Raw genomic sequence first — 6,066 nt, forward strand, 5'->3', positions numbered from 1 at the left:
CAAAAGATTTTTAAAATGAGATTTAAAATCACTCAAAACCTCCCCGCCCCCGCTCCCCCCCCCCCAGTTTGCGAGCACAGAGCCTCTGTATTTTTATCTATTACTTTAGGGTAAAAATAGAATATTCTTCATAGAAGTTAAGGTCCAGAGTCTTTAGTTACAGTGCACTGATATTTCTGTGTTGCATTCTTATCTCATGTTGGCCTTGCATCTCCTTACTGTAGAAAAACTAGCAGCGCCATAGATCAAGGAGCCATTTAGAAATGTTTTATTTTTACTTAAGATTTATTTTATATATGTATGTATATATAAGGGTGAAACCCACTTTGGGGGGAAAGTCCAAATATTGGACTCTGGCCCCTAAGCATGTGGTTAAACTCCATTGACCTCAAGTGCTTTGATGAATAAGGATGGGATTACTCATAAATTTGAAGTTAAGGGTGAGTTTAAGTGCCTTGCAAAATCTGCACTTCCGGTAGTGCAGAACTGCAGATGAGTTGAGAAGCTGAAATTCACCCCTGAAACTGGGTCCAAGATGTGGCAATACAGTTTCACAGCCACTATCACAGTCTATGTATTGGAGTAATGGCTGCTGTCCCCCCAGTGCATGGAAGTTGGGGGTGAATGGGACAGTGGGAATACAATCTGCCTAAACCCAGATCCCATGGCATCGCCTCTGGCCAACCCGTATCGCAACCCTGAGCCTCCCATGCAGGGCAATCACGCAGATCCTTTCCGCTGGGGTACAGAAAAATTGTACTGCCTGTGCTCTTCTGCAAAGCATCAGTCTGGGTTAAGTATTAGAAGGGGGAGGGATAGCTCAGTGGTTTGAGCATTGGCCTGCTAAACCCAGGGTTGTGAGTTCAATCCTTGAGGGGGCCATTTAGGGATCTGGGGCAAAAATTGGGGATTGGTCCTACTTTGAGCAGATGACCTCCTGAGGTCCCTTCCAACCCTGATATTCTATGATACTGTCTGTCTGCAGTTCCTCCCAAAATGATCATCAAATGCAGACACATTCTGTAATCAAATTATAATGCAGGATATACTGCAGGACAAAATCTTGCTCACCTTACTCATACCAATAATTCCACTGGTTTAAATAGAATTACTCATGTGAGTAAAGCGAGCTGGGCTTGGCATGCTATGAAATCTGTAACAATAGTGTTACACTGTCAACAAATAATACTGTATCAAGTTTTTCTACTGAATACCTTAAACCGTAAATAGGATTAGAACAGTTCATGTGCACCTTTAACAAATGACTGGAAATAAATCAACATCTCCAAATGGTAACACAATAGCATCACTGCTCCATTTCCATTACATATGTAAAAGTTTATAACTACTAGACATTAAGTTTCATATATTTCTCGAGAGATTTGTGCCAAGAGAGAAAGATTGGGGCTCAGATTAAGAGGTAATGACATGACAGGCTATAGTTGAGACAAAATCACTTCTCTAGTTAGCGGAGTAATTTCAGCAATACATCTTCGGTCATTTTTTTTTAATCACTTAGTGATTACTTGTGTGGTGCTATTTGATTCATTGGCCATCAGTACCTGATTAAGATTCTATGCTTAGGCCATCATTACTTTGCAACAGGCCACCCATATGGTGCTAGTGTTGAGCCAGTGCAAATCCCTCAGCTTAGCGCTGTATATTCTGTTAAAGAAGACTATGTGAAAATGCTGACATGAGCATATGTTCTGCTCTGTGTTCTGCTGACCTTTATCCATGGCATTACACTAACACTGGATCTTTGGAGTTGGTCCATTAAGAAATTGGGTTGGAATTGTAAAATTAGCCATCTGTCTATTAAAAACTTTACCACACAGCTAGCAGCCTGAATCATATGAGCACAGTGATGCAATGAAATACAGTCAGATACATGATTTATTTATTTATTTTTGTACCGTTCCATCTGTTGGACTCCTGAGTGGACTGTTTATTCTTGAAAATCTTCAGCTTGCTGTTATTTCAGACTCTGATTTGATGGTACGTATATAACTGAGAATGCAGCTCTTCAGAATTTACCAGCTATTGGCCTCCCTCCCAATTCATATTGAACCTATTCAAGGAGTCTCTTCATCATTAATAATCTTTTGTACCTTCCACTGATTTATAAACCTTAATTCTTGACATCCCTCCCACAGACTGGATTTCTTATTTCTAGTGTCATGGCTTTGGTGGTCTTGGGTATAGAAATACTATAAATAACGTATAATAACATAAAACATGGGTGTACTGGTGATAATTAGTTGTTCATGATCTGCAATTTCTGTGAGCTTGAGCATTCTGCATTTTCTAGTGCAGGGTCTCTATTAAAAACAGGAACTACAGCTACTTGGGCTGTAAAGAGCCTAATGGAGCATTTTTAAAAATAATTCATTAACTAATTAACAAAATAGTGTTTGTTTATTTACAGTACATAAAATGTTTCCATCATGAAACAGCCCACTAACACTCAGCAGCTTGCTCACTGCACTGACAGCAGAACATCTGCAGTTTAATTTAATGCATTTACTAAATGAAGTGGGTAAATAAAGGGATGTTAAACATCCCTGCCTCTGATTTTTAGGGACGTTAAATATTCCTGTCTACTTTCCTGCCTCTGATTTTTTTACTTCTCTCCCTAGGTCAGAAGCACCAAACAATGACTCCCCTTCCTCCCATTTGCCTTGCTAGTTAGGATTTGGAAACTCCCCAGCGTGTTTCAGCAGCTATTTTATTTATTTGAAATCATGATGAATTCACTTAAATTTCATCTTAAATTCCTGCTTTATCCTACCATCATTTTTTTTTTAAATAGACTATGTTACTGGCAGGAAATGTTTAATTAATGTTTCTAAAAGAAATCACCATGGTATCTGGACTCCAGTTACCAAAAGTTAAGGAATTCTGTCAAGAGTGAGGATTAAGATTCCCTGAGTGACATCCTGGCAAAGCACCCTTTTGACTTCAGTAGGACCAGGATTTCACCTTCTCTCTGGTCACCCACACCCAAGTTTTTCACTAATATTTTTGTCTCATGCAGTGCTGTCTACATTAGAATCTCCATACACATCAGTGAACTAAGACTCACACTACCCATGTTTGCCACAGAAATACCATTAGGCCTATTCCCTAAATGAGGGACCTGAGGCACAGAGAAGTGAAGTAACCTACCCAATGTCATATAGGAAGTCTGCGGTGGAATTGGGTTAGTATCCAGTTCTCTTGCTGTTCAGTCTTGCGCCTTGACTAGCAGACGATCCTTATTTCTCCCCAGCCTTTAAGCTATTTTCTTAGAAGGGTTAAGATTCTGTGCACTGCCTGCTGAATCACTTCTGCTAGTTTAGAAGACTCACCATAATGCATGTGTCTGGTATTTGACCTTAAGTGTGACAAGATATGAGCTCAGCCTCCTCGCCAGTTGTAGTGAGTTTCATATCCATGAGTTCTAAAGATTAAAGGTCAGGCACTTCAAATGTACCCGGTAATGGATAGGTAGCCACTACAGAGAACTTATTTGATGTACTCATGTTGGGCAGTGTAATTTAACAGGTAGGCCACTGTATGTTGAACTAGCTGTAATTTCTGGGTGAACATCATGATCTATCCATGGGAAAAGTTTTTGTAATACTACAGCTGTACTGTGACCAAACCATGGAGCAGATCCACATCTGAATGGTGAGGCACAGCTCTTAGCTCACCAACAGAGAGAAAGTATTTCTGGCTATCCCTGCTGTGCACCTCCTTTAACAATTCAAGGGCAGATGATCTCTATTAAGGGCAAGGCCACAGGTTCAATGAGTTCCTTGTGTTTCTTGCCTCTGTTGTCAGCCTCACCTCTAACATTTGTGGATCTTACAAGCTATGAAAAGGAAAAAAGTAGTTAAATCTGATCATAAGCATGTGTGGATATAATCTCTGCTGATGTTTCTATTATATAAAGACTCACTTTTGAAACATTGAAATGTTAAATGTTCATTATTGGGGTTAAGGCATCTGTGTAATAAACAACAAAGATTCATATTAAAATAAACTCAGGACAACATTTTTTAAAATTTCCTTGGTGAAGAGGCATGTGGAGTGTCAGGGGGAGAAGAAGATATGGCAGACATCATCTTTGCCAGAGGATGTTGTGAAGGCCAAGAGTATAACAGGGTTCAAAAAAGAACTAGATAAGTTCATGAAGATTAGGTCCATCGGTGGCTATTAGGCGGGATGGCAGGGATGCAAAACCATGCTCTGAAGTGTGCCTCGCCTCTGCTTGCCAGAAGCTGGACATGTGCGACAGGAGATGGATCACTTGTTGATTACCTGTTCTGTTTATTCTCTCTGAAGCACCTGGCATTTTGGCCACTGTTGGAAGACAGGCTACTGGGCTAGATGGACCATTGGTCGGACCCAGTATGGCCATTCTTATGTTCTTAGAGTGTTAGAGTGCTACTGCTGTCCCCAGTCAGCTTTGCTCAGCAAATATCAGCAATAGCTGGAGTTTCAGACCATGGGTACCGGACCTACCTTACTAGGATGGATGTCTATAAATAATAACTTGACAGATGATACCAAGGGACCTTGTGTAGATGATGTGAAAGAATATGAGGTTTTGATACTGGAAAGGTTGAAAATATTTTATGAATACTAAAGTTTGATTCCCCAGTAGTAGAAGAATGGATTGGAATACGACCATGTATTTCTCTGAAGAACGATTCAGTACAAAAAGTGCAGGCCCATTTAGAAGCTTAAAAGACTTTGTGGAACACCCTTCTTGATCCTAGTATCTTCATAAGTGAGCCTGAGATGATTAGAGAGTTTAAATGTGGTAATATAAGGTGAAAGTAAAGAAAATAAACATTACCATAATTGGCAGCATAATTGAGGACAGGCAAAACTATTGACAGAGAGTTTGATTACCGTTTATTCAGACTAAGCTCTTGTTGAAGTCGTTGAGTAAGGACTTCAGGACTGGCCAATAGAGTATGCATCCTTACAGGTACATATTTTGCACCTGTGAGTACAGGACAGCCCGCGTATTGTCGGACCAGTGTAGACTTACCTTTGGGGGAGGCATGCGGTGATACTGCCAGTGCCATTCCTTGAAGGTTCCACTATGAGAGAAACTTTAAACTTCAGCCATAAAAGCCACACAGGTGTCAGCTTCCTGGGAGAGAGACACTGAATCAGCACCCATTCGTAAGTCGCTCCTTCCCAAAGGTGTGGCTTAAGGCTCCTCCCCTTTTCACTCCCACACCTCACTTGCTATCATGGTGGCTTCTCCCCTCTCTTCACATGGATTGAGTCTTCTCTGGCACCTAGTGCCTCTACCAACTGTTGACTCCTCACTGTGCCATATACACAAGGATGCTGACCCTTGAACAAAAATCAGTACTGCTAGTAGCTGGCAAAAAATATAAAGCCCAGTACACAAGGGACAATAAAATAAATAAAACAAACCCCAGCAAAGGTTGAGTCACCAATAGTAACAGTAAAGCAAGTAGGGGACTTGTTTGGGAGCAGAGAAATAGGATCTGGGAAAGGAAAGGGTTACGGTTAACTAATAAGTAATAAACATTTTAAAACATAAACCATTTCCCTGCCTGCAAACACTAACTCCTCTTCAGAATCCAGTTCCCTCTTTGGCACCTTCCCAAGGTAGACTGAGGTTGACTGTCCAGAAACAAAGTATTGCAGCACTGACTTCAAACAAAAGTCCCCTGACTTTATCTTCACCCTTGAATTGGCCAGAGTCCTCTCCTGACTTCAGACAAGTTCCCTGGTTTGGAATTCTCCTGGGGTCTCAGCTGGGTCTTGGTAGCCAGGGCCTGGTCAGATCTCTCTCTGCTAGGTGCAGTTTGCTGCAGTACTGGAACTATCTGACCCATAGATCTCACAGCGTGCAAGAACTCCCTTAGGAGGGAGTGTCACTTTAACAGAGACTTCCTCAGTTGTGCTGTTTCTCTCTCAGCTTCCAATCTTAAAACTAAAATCTAAACTCTCTCCTTAGGGCTGCAAAGTCAGAATGCCCTCTCGCTGGAGGTTGTGCTGCTCTGGCTTGTCACTGGCCCAGTGGACCACTTG

Source organism: Lepidochelys kempii, chromosome 12 (assembly GCF_965140285.1).
Source record: "Lepidochelys kempii isolate rLepKem1 chromosome 12, rLepKem1.hap1, whole genome shotgun sequence".
Lineage (NCBI taxonomy): Eukaryota > Metazoa > Chordata > Testudines > Cheloniidae > Lepidochelys > Lepidochelys kempii.